The sequence below is a fragment of the Lutra lutra genome, chromosome 5, assembly GCF_902655055.1.
Source record: "Lutra lutra chromosome 5, mLutLut1.2, whole genome shotgun sequence".
Taxonomy (NCBI): Eukaryota; Metazoa; Chordata; class Mammalia; order Carnivora; family Mustelidae; genus Lutra; species Lutra lutra.
Genome location: NC_062282.1, coordinates 23,049,744 through 23,067,896, shown reverse-complemented (window position 1 = coordinate 23,067,896; position 18,153 = coordinate 23,049,744). Strand labels below are relative to the sequence as shown.

General features: G+C 34.5%; 1 pseudogene; it reads right to left on the bottom strand.

Annotated features, from left to right (window-relative positions):
- Positions 1 to 290: 290 nt before the first annotated feature.
- Positions 291 to 1,258, bottom strand: LOC125100462 (proteasome subunit alpha type-1-like; annotated as a pseudogene).
- Positions 1,259 to 18,153: the final 16,895 nt, after the last annotated feature.

Below are 18,153 nucleotides of genomic sequence, written 5' to 3'. Positions count from 1 at the left end.
GAATTTCCTGTTACTCGTGGCTTGGACTGTTCTTTCCCACTTCCTTAGTTATTTAATTCTTTAAATATTTTTAAAATGCTGATGGATTCAAATATATATATTCATCCTAGAACTCTCCCTGATGTTTAGATTCATATAGCGAACTTTCTTCTTCTTCTTCTTCTTCTTCTTCTTCTTCTTCTTCTTCTTCTTCTTCTTCTTCTTCTTCTTCTTCTTCTTCTTCTTTTTTGGCAGGTGAAACAATTTTATTTCACAGTTGTCTTTAAAAATACAAAGACACTATGTTCTTCATATAAAAACATTAGTACAGATAACTATACTTACTAGAAAATGATTATATAGACCCTCTCAAATAAAAATCCTACCATTATATGGTTTCAGACAAGTTGCTTAGGAAAAACACATCTGGACTGATTCCTAAAACATACCATAAGACCACCCTGCATCTTTTGGTTCAAAGTATAGATTACTGTCATCAGTACGTATTCTTCCATTCCTACAGATTTGCTAATACACACATAGACTTACTTATAACTTAATGTTCCATTGGTTCATCAGCCTTTTCTGCAGGTTCATCAGCAGGTTGAGTAGGCTGTGCCTTTCTCTGCGTTCTTTCTTCAAGAACTTCCAGGAATGGAGATACATCATCATCATCATAAATCGTAAACTCCAAGTCTTTACCAACAATTCCAATGGAAATATTCTTTGTAATTAGGTCCTGTTCTGCCAGAAGCGCCTCTCATAAGGCACGCAGACCATGTTTAACCAGTTCATTTAAATTGCTCTCCATAAATCCAGACATATGTTTCTCCAAGTAAGTACGAGCTGATTGAGAACTGGCTCCAATGGACGTAGCTCTACAGTCAAAATAGTTGGCAGATGGACAGGTTTGGAAAATGTAAGGGCCCATATCATCATAACCAGCAATAAGCAGTCCAACACCATATGGTGTCTGGCCATATCGTTGGGTTGGTATCTGGGTCTTGCTTCCAATTAGCGATACAAGAAGAGACACAGGAAGAGGTCTGTCAAATACAAATCCGGAATCCAAACACTCCTGGCGCATAAATTTGCATAGCAGTCTAGCATCAGCAGTAAGTCCCGCAATTGAGATACCAATATGGTTGTCAACATGGAGAATTTTTTTCTGATGAGCTGCAAGCTCTGACTGTGCTCTCTTCAGTGCAACCAACACTGCATGGTTTTTGATTTCAGACCAACTGTGGCTGAACCTTGCTTGACAGCTTCCATTGCATACTCAATTTAATGAATCCTGCCCTGAGGGCTCCAAACAGTGACATCATTGTCATACTGGTTGCGAACATGGTTCCAGGGCAGATCTGGCTGTGGCCTCCTGCAGAGGTGCAGATTTAAGAAGGTTGCTGAAACTACCCGCCAACTTTCTTCTTAACAGATCACTGAAGTATATAATACTATATTATTTATAGTATGTCCAAAATGGAACTTCTCATTTCTTCTCCAAAACTATTTATTCTTCAGAATTCAACCATTTGGCACATGGCTATTCCATTATTGAAGGGACCCAAGTCATAAATCTGTAGAATTATTTGAATCCTCTTTTACTCTCTCACCTCAAATTACCTTAAAAAATATCCACATGTTTACAACAGTTCTTACCTACACCAATACGACCCAAATCTAACCCACCACAATCCTCTGGATTATTGTAATAGAAATGTAATTGATTGTCTTGCTTCTACAGTATTCTCAACATGACAGCCAGAATGTTCTTTTTAATTCTGAAATCAGATCCTTTGTTCAAAATTATCCAATTGCTGGCATCTCACTCTCATAATTTGTCGTGATAAAAGCCAACATAAATTTAGTTTACAGTTTGCTACAGAATATAATCTTGCAACACACTAACTCTTTGGTCTCATTTGTAATTAACATCTCTTATTTGCTCTAGTCTTCTTGATTTCAACAAAGACTTCAGGGACTGTACATCAAGAGGGTTTTTGCTCGGGGCGCCTGGGTGGCTCAGCGGGTTAAAGCCTCTGCCTTCCGCTCAGGTCATGATCTCAGGGTCCTGGGATCGAGCCCCACATCAGGCACTCTGCTCAGCAGGGAGCCTGCTTCCCTTCCTCTCTCTGCCTGCCTCTCTGCCTGCTTGTGATCTCTGTCTGTCAAATAAATAAATAAAATCTTAAAAAAAAAAAAAAAAGAGGGTTTTTGCTCTTACTGTTTCTTTGGCTTAGGAACTTGAGTCCCAGATATTTTCATGTCATCTCATTTAGGTCTTAGCTCAAATGTAATCCTCTCAGTGATACTTTTCCTAATTTCCCCCAATATTTCATATTATTTTACTCAGTGGCACTTACCCCTATTGAGAGAAGAAAACAAAAACAAAACAAAACCTCAGATATATATATATACATATATACATATATGTATATATATATATATATAATATATAATACAGAGAAAAAGCATTTTCTGTTTTTGTCTTAAAATTATAAGAACATGCTTCAAACACCTTTACATATAAATTTTAGACATTTAATAACTATGTGTTGTTAAATAATATATAAATGAATATTGAAAGTTTATTTTAAAAAGAATAATCATAATCAATAAAGGAAGGCAGTACATTTTATGGTTGTACATGAAAACTAGTTAAAATTATTATTTCATGTATACTGCTCTTTTTAATTTTTATAAAATATCAAATTATATTGTATGTAATATTTGTATGTATTCAATAAATGCTTTGCCTCAGTCTTTGAATTGAAATTTGCATAAGAAATGTAAGAATTCATAATACCTAAATTGAATATATCAGATCAAATTCAATTATAAATTGAATAATCCACATGGCAATTCTGCATTAATATCTAAGAATTGACTTATGTATTACAGAAATTCTTAAGCTCTCTTTCATTGCAAAATATATACAGTAAGACAGACTCATTACTTAAGTGATTTCCCCTGGTGAAGGCTAAGAAAAAAAAAATTGAAATACTGGTTCAAAGATAATATGAGGGTGCAATGTACTTATAATAAGATTTAGGATATGTAAGCTAAAATAAATACCACAAAAAGGTAAAGACATGACACAAAATGGGGAAAAAAAGGAAAAGACACATTAGTAAATAGGCTGTTAAACTATAAAACTGACTTCTTCTGACATGAATTAAATAACTAGAACTTCAAAATTTATATTACCCAACATCCAACACTATGCTATAATTAAATATATATTTACATATATACAAATGTAGAGACAAATCCTTATTTACGAATGGTCTGTTTTCATGTGTTTCATGTGTTTTCATGTGTTTTTAACACATTTTTGCAAAACGTACACTGGCAGGTTTCCTCCGTCATTTCTTATGGGAGTGAATATTGAATTATATTGTATTTGCTCTTGGTATATGGAGTGTAGCTTAAAGAGATGTAACGTCATTGATGCAACTGGGTCATATACGTGGATGTCATTCTTCAATTGGTGATGATCAGATCCAGGGACACTGTTACCACGTATGAGGGCTTCTTCACTATCTCTTGCTTGTATTCTGAATTGAGCCAATTTCTTTCTGATTTCTGTGCATTGGGATTGTCTGCTTGTAGTCCTGTGCAGTGCAGGCACATCATTTCATGACTGACTCCTTGGAGACTCTTCCCAGTAAACAGCTGCCCTGCTCGAACATTCTCCTTGGACTACATGCAGGCATAGGCTGCTAGCATCCACTCTTACACAGATTTTACTGATTTTGCTTTTAATTCAAGTACTGTCTTTTTACTATAGCATGACATTGGAGTTTTTAACAAATCACCATGCTATGCATCATTGCACAATAAATTCACAAAGTTTGCAAGGGAAAAAGGGATTGGAGGCACAACACTCAAAATTTCTTCAGTGATACATGAAATAAAAGAATGAAACATAATAGCACATTTTTACATGTTAAATGGTTAAAACAGATATATATTTCACAATGACTATGGCACTTGACCTTGAAAAAGATCTGACGTTGGCTTTGGAAATGGTTATAAGAGGGGTTATAGCTTGTGAGTTCTCTGATCTGCAACAAAAGTTAAAACAAGACATGTGAATGCGTGAGTTCACAACACATGCAGTGAACTGAGGTCTCTTGATAGGTGTTTGAGGTGTCTACGTGTGTGCATTTTATGTATTCTTAGACAGCTCTGTTCAGGTGGGTTCAACTTCCTGTGCTCACCTGATGTTTCTTGCGGACAAAATGTAAGCAAATTCAAAATTCACATTATGTTTACATTGTTCCTTTAAAATATCAGTTGCTTTGGATCAAAGTCACATTTACAAAGCAAGTATTATAGCAGCACAGATCATACTGACTTCTTGTAGGTGAGTCTGCATTACCTTTGAAAGGCTGGGTTTTACTCATCACTCTACTTCCAAAGTTGTGAATTTTAAATGACTGCTAAATTCACTCAAGCAATTTGTTATGTTAACTTAAAAGGGAAGGGACAGATAAAAATAAAAACTAAAATATAATCAAATCACACAATTTACTTGATGGAAAAACTATTCATGAAACCAAGTACTGTTTGGTATCTTAGTAAAAATTTCTATTGTTTACTACAGGATATTCTGGGGTTTAGAACATAGAGTGAAATCTACATGGGAAAACAAACTCACCTGTAGGAATTGTTAAAAATAATTAGGCAGTAAGAAGTAATGCAGCAAAGCCATGTCGATAGGCAGTAAATCTCATGAGGAATTTGCCACTGGAATATATGAAGTGATATTTTAAGATCAAAGAGTACAAACTCCCAGTTGTAAGATGAATAAGTTTTGGGAAACTAATTTACAACATGGTGATTATAATGAATAATATTGCATTATATACTTGAAAGTTGCTAAGAGAGTATATATTAAATGTTCTCACCACAGAAAAGAAATGGTAAATATGTGATGTGGTTAGATACTAGCAAAGGCTATAGTGGTAATCATTTTGCAATGCAAAAATAAATCAACATATTGTGCACTTTAAATTTATACAATGATATGTCAATTATATCTCAACAAATGTGGAAAAACAGAAATATAAATGAAAGATATCCTTGAGTACCCATTTAAAAATATATGCCTTGCATATCATAAAAATAATAATGAAGAACAGAGAATTAAGGCAAATGAAAGAAAGACAATAGCACAAATTAGGTAGCTAGGCTGCATCCAGAAAACGCATCTATAGCTATCTGTTTCTAAGCCAATAGATTGGGATGATCTCCAATCCAGGCGGTGAATGATGGATATAAAGAAGGACAGGGAAAAAAAAACATGAAGTACATCCATCTATATTATTTGAGACAATAGTCAGGATCTCTAATAATATGAAACATCAGAGTCATTTAGTGTAAGTATGTACAAGTATTACATAAGTATACATGTATTTACATATATGTGTGTTTATATATTAAAATATATATGCTTTAATAAAACTATAAACTATATATATAAATATAGAAATTAAACTAGGGTAGATTATGGTGGAATATCAGAATAATAAATATGCCTTGAAAAAACCTGGGGCTAAAAACTAAAATACACACGTTTAACACTTTTCTCTTCCATGCTACATACTCAGCGTGCATCATTGGGAGCTCTTGTGTTCAAAGTCATCAGGAGCAGAGGATGGCAGAGACTGAGATCATCTTATGATATATCTGGATCATGTGATCTTATCCGTGGAAAGAGGGGACTGATGGGCTAGCACCAGAAATTCAGTGTTTTGGCCTGGATATGAAGCACGCTACCTATACTCAAAATAAATTGGCTAAAATCAGTATGACACTCCTTCCTTCAGTTAAAGAAAGAAAGGAAATATAATATTATTGGGGACAAAAAGAAAAAAATATATATCAGATATGATTGAGCTCTAGAAGTCTTGATATCTTTAACACATATGGGAAAGGATCTCAGGAAAACACTGGAACTCATTTATCAACACTAGCAAAATCTAGGGCTTAGTCAGCTCTAAGGGAGACACACTTTCAAACCATCAGGGGATGAATTCACCCATCCATTCATTCAGATATCCATTTTCTAAGGATAAACCAGCTTTGTAAACTAACACTGGCTGAAAAGGCACACTGATGTGTGAGACTCAGAAATCATCAGGTTCGTCTCACGTAACCGCATCACGTAAGTACATAGCAGTTGCATGAGTGTTGGAGCACATGCTTTTTTTCTGTGAAACATTAGCTTTTAATGGAATCTGGGGTTATAAGATGGCTACTTTAGACTTTATAGTTTCAGCTTTTTAATTTTGTTTACTAAGGCTTGATAAATACATGTTTAATATTTTGTAATTCAGTCCAGAAAGAAATTTGCTTTTGTGTTTTTATATAAGGTAAGTGTCGTTGGGTTAATAGTCTCAAAGATAATTCCAAAAACACTTTTAGAAGTCCATTTGCAGCTAAACAGTAATATTTACATTAAAATAATCTGAAAAACTTTATTTTTTTTTGGTTTTATACTTCTATACTTCTGACAAGTAACCAACCAAGGGCTCATAAAATAATATTCCACTTTTTTTAATATTACTCTCATGATTTACATATTGCATTATGGTTTTTTGAGTAAATTAAAGTAATAAACTCTATTTCCTGCCAAGAACTACTTCCTTTCTTCTACTATATGCTTCAGTAGCTTATAAGTAAAGTTTACGACTAATTAGAAAAGCCACATGCATTTGGAATTAATATTGTCAGTTTGTGTTAGTATATATTTAAATCTCTGATCAGGTTATGTGGTTAATATTGCAAGGCAGTCTAGTCGAAGTTGAGCATGTATTTTGATCTTTGCACCATGAAATGAATAAATGGGGTTTTCTTTAGAATTAAATCATCATGCATAATGAATACTCACAGGCTATTTAAAATACATTTTATTATATTAAAATAATAAATATTAAAAGGTACATTAACTAATACCCTAGATGGGATGGTGATGCTATTGACGTAGATAATGACAGTATAGAATTAGCCGTTTTCGGGCATATTTGCATAGTTTAAAGGCAGAAGTAATATAAATCTGAATGGATGTGACATGAAGCAAGCCGTATTATTTCTCTATTGGAAAACCAAATAGGTCATAACATCTATAAAACTGCAGAGGATTTCTGAAAAATTGAACTCAATATTTCTATCACTCAGAATTTTATCTATGGATTGCCTGCTTGTGACTAACAGAGGGAAAACATTGTATGTATAATGAAGACATACCAGCCTCACACACTCAGAAACATTTGTAATCTCGCTGGAGATGAAATTAAATAAAAAGTAGAACACAGGTATTTTGACTGACAAATAAACCATTAAGAAAACTTGAACAAGGGCGCCTGGGTAGCTCAGTCATTAAGCGTCTGCCTTCAGCTCAGGTCATGCATGATCCCAGGGTCCTGAGATCGCCCTGCATTGGGCTCCCTGTTCAGGGGGAAGCCTGTTTCTCCCTCTCCCACTCCCCCCTGCTTGTGTTTCTTTTATCACTGTCTCTCTTTCAAATAAATAAGTAAAATCTTTTAAAAAAAGAAAATATGAACTAGAGTATTAAAAACAAGAGAAAAAGAGAACAGTTACTGTTTATGTATCTATCTATACATAGAAAGAACAAAAGATGATAATTTAGGCAAATCCATACACCAGGGAATTCAAACCCTGCATTATCTCACATTTCTATGGAGATTTCACTGGCTGAGAACGAACATATAGCTATTGCAAAGCCCACTCTCTCTTTTTATTCTGTCTCCACAAAATCATCTCCGGTTGACTTCAGAATGTGTGCCTTTATCTCTGTATCTTCCATACTCACAACCAATGTGGTATCAAAATTCTGAAGCTCAGACATCTAGTTTCATCACATATTTTTACTACCAGAATTGCCACAATTGGCCCAGTGGAAGAACTTGATAAATGTTGGTTACATGCACGTGTAAGCCATGAAATAAATAGTTTTGTTTCTTTTTTATTTAAAACATTTTTTATTTCAATTGCTTAGTTTGATTAGAATATATCTTGTATGAATTGATCCCTGCTGCATTCATACGCATTCATATATTCTTCAGGATTATCTAAGTCACATTTGAGTATTCCTGAATGGAGTGTGCTGGGTTTTTGTCATTTGTTAACATACGATATTTGCATAGAATTTAGAAATTTCACTCATCATCCTGATCTGTTTATTTTAATTTGAGGTAACTTTGGGTGCAATGTGTAGGATTCTGTCTCAGTTCCCATAGGTCTACTACAGAGAAGATGCTATTTGCCACATGTGTAATATATTCATAGCACTTTTTCTCTATGATAAAAACGTAGGAAAAAATGATCAAACCCTGCCTTGTGGTTTTGAAAGGGTATCTGCTGTACTTAAGCATCTTTATGAACAATCCAAGTACAACTGCACTTGAAAATTAATGAGCCAAGAAAATGAGCCTTGGCTAGTTCTCCACTCTTTGACCTCTAATATTACACTTGTTCCTATAGTTAACATTAAAAGCACTACATTAAGTTCATATGAAAGATGGCGTTATTGACTGATCTATTCAAAACTGACTAAAATCTTCTAATGGTTCTCTTGCATTGGTCTATGTAGTTATCAACAAGAAAAACAAGACAGATCTTTAAAAATAAATAAATCTGGAAGCTGTAAATCACAAGAAAGTTCTGGAAACAAGTGAGAGGATACAGTACACTTTCAGAAACATGAGTTGGATGATGTGTAAAGTTATTTCAGTACTCTGGCTATTTTTAAAACTAAACATATGACACAGCCTTTTTAGCACCAATAGAAGCACAAAGCATACAGTTAGAATTCTGGTCATTTTATGAGAATATCTATCCCGGAATTGACACTTAAATGCTCTTGTCTGTGGGATATTATGAACTGAAAAACATGCCCCAGAGGACCAGGCTATGTACTTCTGCCATTGCATCTGTAATATTGCCACTATATAGATAATGTCAAGAGCAACAGAAAATACTGATGTACAAAGCACAATGAAGGAAGCAGTGTTGAAGAAAACCACCTCTCCTCCGAAAAGGAAAGTCGTTAAAAATACCTTGGTTTTGAACCTGGACATCAATGTATATGTACACAAAATGGAGCTTGCTCACGATGACAGTTTTAAACAAAGAGATTGGTTTTCACTGAAAAATACATCTTAATGTATGTGCATAACCTACAGAAGTAGCACTGAAACTATAAATAGTTTCAGTTAAATAAATACAAATAAACCAGTCAACTCAAATCTGAACAATGCACTGCTTTGGGTTGTATGTGCATCAGAGAAACTAGGGCAATAAACATTTTTTTTTTAAATGACACTAGACCCTTCTAGAGCCTTTATTTTATCATCAGACAATATACAACTCATATCACTATAGTCTATTGGCTTAGGATTCTCCTAGGGGAAAAAAAAAAAAAAAAACCTCAAATAAATTAATTTGAGGAAATTTGTAATGCCCAAAAATATTGTAATGTACCATATTCTCCAGATAACATTTCAGTAACAAGAATTACCATTGCCTTGTGTCAACAGATTAAAATTGGAGCTTTTACTTAGCATGGAAAGACTGCAAAGGGAGATTATTTTCAAGTTAAGGGAATAGGTTTGGCCCTCTCAACCTCTATAAATACCTAATCTTTGTGCAGGCACTCAGACAGCCATCATATTATTGCATATCCCAGAGCACTCTCTAATTATCCAGCCTTGATTTTCTATAATGAATGAGGCTTCCCCTGATCATTTAACTAATTAATACTTAATAGCTAATAACTATGAATAGGACATTATGAAACAAGCATTCTTTGGATTTGGTAAATTTTTATTAAAAAACAAATATATAAACGATAGAGAATAGTGGTTAAAAGCACAAAGTTTCATTTCTAACTAGGATTTAAGTCAAGATTTTTTAACATATGAAATGGGTAATCTCACACCTCACAGAAACTATTTTTCACCAGCAAATCAAAGAGAATTTTGAGAGTTAAGATATGTAAAGAGCACAGCACAGTTTGATCAACATATACTGGATTTGCAAATGGAAGGGAGAATAGCACAGTGATGATAGGATTAGTTATTGGATTTAAATAACCCAGACATCACTCACAGTATAGAACTTAAACTTTCTGAGCTTCCATTTGCTCATATTTAAAGTGGTACTCTCCTACCTCAAATATTCATTTTAAGGTAAAATAAGGTAATGTGTGTGAATTATAAATTTTAAATTTGTATAATGCTTAGACAAGGATCTTAACTAGTATAGGTCACTTCCTGGGTCTGAAATAATCATATTTATTTTTCATTTTTAATTATAAAGATTACCTACTATTTGATGTTACCAATTGGCAATTTAATATTTATTAAATATATTAATACAGGAAATACAGGAATACAGGAAACCATCAGGATAATTAAATAATACAGGATTAAATATATAGGGTTAGATGTTATAAGATATGAGTAGGATGGTATTGTCTCTCGGCACACTGTTTTAGTCTTAGTTCAAATAACTGAAATGTCTGTGATTTGTGGATATACCCAAAGTGCTTTGTCAAGTATCCTAGCTTTGTTTACTTTCATCATTAAAAGCATAGCAATTTGTTTGCTAAAAGCTAATTCAATATGCTCTTCATAGTTTTTTTTTTAATTTCTATTTGAGTAATTATCACTCGTCAGTACCTTTACTATGCATATATAGAATGACCTCAGAACACGTTCTTGCAGCTGTTGAGATAACAAGACAAAATGACAAGGTCTTGGTAAAAGTAAAATTGCATTTCTCTTTCATTGACTGAGCGTCAGCCGTTTATGATCGTCGTTTATGTTGTCGAGGACCAAAGCTCTATGTGGTCGCTTTTGTCATCATCAAACGGTAACTTGGCTCTTGTATTTCAATTACCCCTTCAACTCCCACTTCTAAGTCCGCCTTCTAGTCTGCATGATGTGGAAAGTGCATACATCATTTCTGCTTGTATTTCATGGCTAGGGACCTAGCTGCAAGGCCACATCTGGCTATACGGTAGCTTGGGAAATTTGTTTTGGCTAGATGGTCATGTACTCAACTAAAATGTTTATTATTATAAAGAAGAGGTGGCCAGATATTGCGGGGAAGACAACTAGCTGACTCTGCCCCAGTAGTTTTCTTTAACAATTTTCCAGGTAGAAGTGCAACTAGGTTTGTCTTCACTTGTGTAATAATGTCGTTCTGAAGACTCCATACCAATTTCTATTTCCTGTGTTCCAGTATTAACACTTTTTGATTCAACTAACACCACTCTAACATCACTGGTGACCCATTCACTCGATATTCCTATACCAGTCGTACTGAATCTCCCACCCCCAGGATGCACAACCCTGAGAATCTTTACCATACTTAGAATTTATGGCTATTCAATTAATTTCTTGACAATGCCTCAAGTTTGCTCTCTTTTTTTATTATGTTCAGTTAGCCAACATACAGTACATCATTATTTTTTTTTAATATAGTGGCCAATGATTCATTAGTTGTGTATAATTAGTTGTGTATTAGTGCTCATCCCAACGCATGCCTCCTTAATATCCAACACCTGGTTACCCATCCTTCGAACCCCCTCCCCTCCAGCAACCCTCAGTTTGTTTCCCAGAATCCAGAGTCTCTCATGGTTTGTCTCCCTTTCTGATTTCTTCCCACTCAATTCCTCCCCCCATCCCACTGTGGTCCTCCGTGATATCCCTTATGTTCCACATATAAGTGAAACCATATGATAATTGTCTTTCTCTGCTTGACTTATGTCACTTAGCATAATCCCCTCCAGTTCCATCCATGTAGATTCAAATGGTGGGTATTTATCCTTTCTGATGGTTGAGTAATATTCCATTGTGATGTGGACCACTTCTTTATCCATTCATCTGTTGAAGGACATCTCAGCTCCTTCCACAGTTTGGCTATTGTGGACATTACTGCTATGACTCTTTGGGGTGCACGTGCCCCCCTTTTTTCACTAACTCTGTATCTTTAGGATAAATACCTGGTAGTGCAATTGCTGGGTCATAGAGTAGCTTTATTTTTAACACCCTGAGAAACCTCCATGCTGTTTTCCAGAGTGGCAATTCCAGCTTGCATTCCCACCAACAGTGTAGGAGGGTTCCCCTTTCTCCATATCCTCGCCAACATTTGTTGTTTCCTGACTTGTTACTTTTTGCCAGACAATGCCTTAATTTTAATATAACTGAAGTCACTCATTATGTAGTCCATCTCTTTCCATAAAGGCATTTGCTTTTCTTTATACTTTTTTTGATTTTTTACAATAAGCATCCAGTTACCCATGTCTAAAACTGGAGAGTGCACATACATTATTCTATACTTTGTCTATCACATCAAATGAATAACTAAAGGAAACCACTTTTATACTGAGTTCCCTCATCTTCATATTCTCCACACATAATTTCCCTCCACTTCTTTTGGCCTCCTCTTCTCTGCTTCCATCAGCACTGTGGTCAGAATAATCTCTCCAAGATGACTGTCTTAAAATTACCCTTAACTATTAAAATGGGCTTCCTACCACCTACATTATAGAAATAAATCTCTAAGTTCTTAGCCTGTTATGGAAGGGATTCATGCTTTGACTTCACAGTCATGTCTGTCATCTCTATCTTCAGGCAAGCTACACTTAACTACCTATGGATCCCTCATCATGCTCATGCCTTCATCCTTTACATATAAACTCTGGCCAAGTCCTGAAAAAAATGTCTAGTACAGCAAGAGTGTTTCCTCAACAGAAATCTTTTGGATATCTGCCCATACCTAAATAATCCCTGTTCATCTATGTTCAGGCACTGTATTTATTTCTGCAACCACACTGCACATATTATAGAACTTAACACATTTTATTGTAATATTAATTTCCAAGTCCCTTTCATGGGGAAGAAGTCGTGTTTATATCACTGTATTTGCAGCTTCCCTGCATGATGTGTAGACTGTACACCGTACAGTGATCCCTCCTTGTCCAAAGTTTCACCTTCTATGGTTTCGGTTTTTTGTGCTCAACCATGGTCAAGGAAGTAGATGATCCTCCTTCCTACTTACTGTCAGAGGCTCAGTAATAGCTGAATGTAATAGCACAGTGTCTATGTCATTCACTTAACCTCATCTCATCACATAGACATTTTACCACCTCACACCATCACAAGAAGAGAGTGAGTAGAGTACAATAAGATATTTTGAGAGAGAGAGACAGAGAGGCCATATTCAAATAACTTTTACTACAGTATATTGTTAAAATCAATTTAATTTAATATTATTATTAATTGTTGTTAATCTCTTATTTTACCTAATTTACAAATAAAATTTTGTCATAGGTATGTATGTATGAGAAAACATAGTAGATAAAGGGTTCAGTACTGTGGGATTTCAGGCATCCGCCAAAGCTCATACAATGTATCCCCCCACAGAAAAGAAGGGACTGCTATGAGTATTTTTTAAACGGTATCATTTTAGCTGAGAGCTCTCCAGTTTGTGATTAAAGAAAATAGTTTTCATTGCCTTTCTGCATCTATAAAACATTTTCTACCCATATCTTAAATATTATATGATAAATTACCTTCAACAGTTAGTATAATTTTAATACAAGCACTTTTAAATAAAGAGTTTATGACACAACTTTACTTTTTTATTTTCCGTTAAAAATAAGAATTAAAGCATAATGAATCTCTGGGTTGATTTAAAAAATATATATTTTAAAATATTTAATCAATTTGAAATTCCACATGATTCTAAAAATTAATTGATGGATTCTAGACAACTTTTATGATTTAAGTATGACTCCAGGGGCACTTCCTCCTAAGTACTAATAAGTATTTTACCTTCAGTCAAGGAAATCTAAAGAATCTCACGGGGCAGCAGGGACATATTCTCTTTCTCCAAACCAGGAAAAAAAAAACCCAAAAACAAATCAATTTACATTTTGAAATCTACAGAGAATGAAAACTGCTAGTTAGATTGTTATGAATTCCTCTAGGAGCAGTAGGTTGAAGTATTCTTTGCAATATCATATGATGACATTTTTGTTATCAGGAACTATTTTTGCATGTACAAATAAAAATACGTTCTATGCTATTGCTCTCTTACTGTGAATAGTATACTTAGAAAACTGATTCATATTGTTATCCTTGCATCTTTATTGTTTACCACAGGCTGCTTGTCATGTGTAAGTCCTAAGGGCTATTGCAACTTTTATTGCTACTTACGTACTGTTCAAATTATATGAATGTATAAGACCAATTAAAAGAGTCCTTTATTTCATAACTTGGGGTACATTCATGGGAAATTTGCTTTAGAGTTGAGAAGAATGCATCTATGGATGTAATTTAAATTAAATATCTCAACTGAGGAGTATTTTAATGGGATATTATGTAGTATGCTAACTATCAGTAAGTTGTGCAAGTAATAATAAAAAAAATGTGCTCTATGCAAATTTAACCTATTAACTAACCCAGGCTCATTAAATCATTACACAGTAAGAGTCATGGAACATTTTTGCTGCTTTCCTCATTATGGTTTCCAAAGTCTTATTTCAGAGAAATAATAACATCAACCATCCTTGTACATTTATTAACTGATGAAGCATTTTTATTTTCCCTTGTATTTTCATACAGTACTATGTGGGTGAGTCTTACCTGCTTATTACTGATATCTTGCCAATAAGCAAATAGATCCCAAGACATGAAATGCTTTGCCTAAGGTTACAAAGTTAACACAACTCGAAATAAAGCACAGCTCTAGAGATATTTTTTTGCTACATTAGTTTGTGCTTTTGTTCTTCCTTCCAATTCCAAATTGCTGTATTTAGTACTTACCACTTTAGCTTTTGATCACATATACTTTTGCCTATTCCTCTCTGTGCCTTCAATTTTGCATTTTTCAACTTGCATATTTCCTTTGCATGTGATCATATTTTATCATTTGCGTGGTGAAACTTTCCTTCACCCTGGCTTTACCTCAAATAATGGTCTTGATTGCCCTACTACACTTATAAAACAATTTTAAAGACTCCATCCACACTTGTCCGTCTTCACTCCCCATTTTATTACATTAGCCACTACTCTTCTTACTTATTGTCATATTCAACATCCTCTGTGCTATCTGGATCTAACTTAAGCCTGATAAATTTGACTCCCCGATCAGTCTTCAAACTTCTACCTTGGCTTCCTGTGATGCCGCATACTTCACATGATTTCTTTCAAGAGTTTGAGTGTACTTTTTTTTTTTTTCTTTTAAGGATTCATGTTTATTTGACACAGAGAGAGAGCACATGCATGCGAGCAGGAGAAGTGGCAGGCAGGCGGTGAAGTGGACTCCCCACTGAGCAGGGAGCCTGATGCAGGACTGGATCCCAGGACCCTGAGATCATGAGCTGACCGAAGGTGGATGTTTAACTGACTGACCCACCCAGGCATCCCAATTGTACTTTCTATGTGGATTTTATTTGTGCTTTTTGTTATACTCCTACATGCGATTTCCAAGATTCCATTTTAATATATCTTCCATGCTCTTGCTAGTCTATATATGCTCAGGAAACTATCACCATCATTCTGATGACATTAAAATCCAATGATACTATTTCTGTACAGGTAAAAATTTAGAATTGCCTAATTGCATTGTAGAAGGAACTTTCCCTCTCTACACTTTGAAATAAAATACGGTCTAAAACTGACTCATTGAAGTTTCTGCATGTTCCTTCTTGCCTCTCTCAGATTCTCTTTTCCTGAGGACAGATAGCCTCTTGGTCACCCTCATAACAGTCCCCTAAATTCCTAAGACTGTTGTTCTATCTTCCATTGTTCAGCTGCTAACGAATGCCTTTTACCTTGTACATATGCCCTCTCCTTCCTCTAGACTTCTGTACCAGATTGCTTACAAACACTCGCGTCTTATTAGTTGCATTTCTGTCACCTAGATGACACTTGAGGGACCTTATTTGCACTATGCTTAATATTTGTGTGTATAATTATGTAAACTCCACATTTTACACCTTTTATGTCTGTGTAAAATATTTTCAGTTCTATTCTGTTTTGATGCCATATATGTTGATATTTTCTTTGTTACTAATAACAATTTAAGTATGTCCCATTAGTAGCTTCTTTTCACTATTTTAACATATCAGGTGTGTTCTGCCACAGAAAAATTACACAGTTGTTACTGGACAGTTGATTAAGTAACATTTTGTACTGGAATATTGTGTTTCTATTGAGAAACATTGGGATTTAGGCCATAATAGAGTTCTTTAATGAACCTGTAATGCTTAGAATACTTGCATAAATTTGAGTACTAAGTAGTTTCATCTAGATATAATCTGATTTATATCTTCTAATGTTTCATTTACTTCACTATTTTGACACATGAGAAATCCGCTTATGCCTTATTTAGAGAAAAGCTCTTCATGTTTTGTGCACATAACAGACAGGCATTCAGAATCCATTCAATGTCAGGAAATTTAATAATCACTAAAAATACAAAGCCAAAGAATAATTCATCTCCTTTTCAATGAATTAACAGAAAGTAAGTGAGAAAATTTCATTATTTTAAAGAGAGATACGTGGCACATAAGAATCACACAGTGTTAAGAAAATAAATGTGGCTACATACTAAATGCCTTCTTAATCAATTTTAATGTCTGTTGTATTTCAGGTAATTTTATAGATATCTTCTCTGGATCATGAGAGTAGGGAATATTCACAGCACAACATAAAAATCTATATTAATTGTTAGTGGAATCTGTGTAGAACAAACCATTATATAATTAATTTCACACACTCAATAAAGTTTCACCCTTTTGAATACTGTATTAGGGAGGCATAGTTATTTCATTTATTCTTCAGATAAGAAAAATAGGGCTGAGGGGCGCCTGGGTGGCTCAGTGGGTTAAGCCTCTGCCTTCGGCTCAGGTCATGATCCCAGGTCCTGGGTTCAAGCCCCACATCGGGCTCTCTGCTCTGAGGGGTGCCTGCTTCCTCCTCTCTCTGCCTGCCTCTCTGCCTACTTGTGATTTCTCTCTGTCAAATAAATAAATAAAATCTTAAAAAAAAAAAGAGAGAGAAATAAGGCTGAGTATTTTAGTAAGTTATCAAATATAAAAACATTAGTACATGAGTGAGCCAAGACTGAATTCATATTTCCAGACTCTGAATCCAGAGCTCTGATATTGGAAAAAAGAGTACAAAAAGGAATCAAGCATTTGCCACAATGTTTTTTTTTTTTTTTTCTTTTCTCATTTCCTAGCTCTTAGGACTTTCCTTCTATGATATTCCATCGCAGAAGCTTATCTGTTGTCACTGTAATGTCTTTTAATTACTAGGATTTTTTTTTTTTTTTCCTTTTGTCTCTGCTTGTTTGAAAGAAGCCGATCTGGCTAATAAAGTTCTAGCTCCAACCTCATTGGAAATGAAGCCAGCATCACTCAGGTGGAAATAACATCAATTGGCAATCTAGTAAAGCTGTAGCTTTTGTTCTGAAGAAAGAAGACTAGCGTTATTTTATTTAGAGAAATTTAAAAAATGAATATGAATAAAAGTAAGCGAAAATGGGATTATGTTCATCAAATAAAAGCTGTCGTTACTTATAAACACAGTCTTTTGTTTCTATGGGGAATAATTAAACGTTCCAAGTAAGTTTTGCAGTTAAAAAATAAAACCATTCCAAAGAACAACAGGTGTTTACTTTCGAGGTACTCAGATGGGACTAAAGACAAAAAGAAAGTCAAAGACATTTAATTTCAAAGGATATTCTTGGCAATTACTTAAGAGCACGGCAGCACCTCTCTACCAAGCTGAAAAACAAGTTCAGTAAAAGTTCTAATGCTTTTACCATTTCTTAAGTTTGACAAACATTTATTAGAAAACACTTCTTTTGGCAGAATAAATATGCTAAAAAAAAAGCAAATAGTAAGTGTAGGACATCATAAAGCAATGAAATAGGCTCAAAAAAAAAAGAAAAAGAAAAAGAAAGAAATGAAATAGTCTCATATCTTGAACACACAGAGGGTAGGGCTTTTGTAGCACAATTGTAGAAGAATGCAAGGATGGGGTATTTAAAATGATTCAGAAAGATTTGAACAAAGCATAGTTTTAGAAATACGAACTGATGGGTAATTTTTCTTCTCCATCAAAA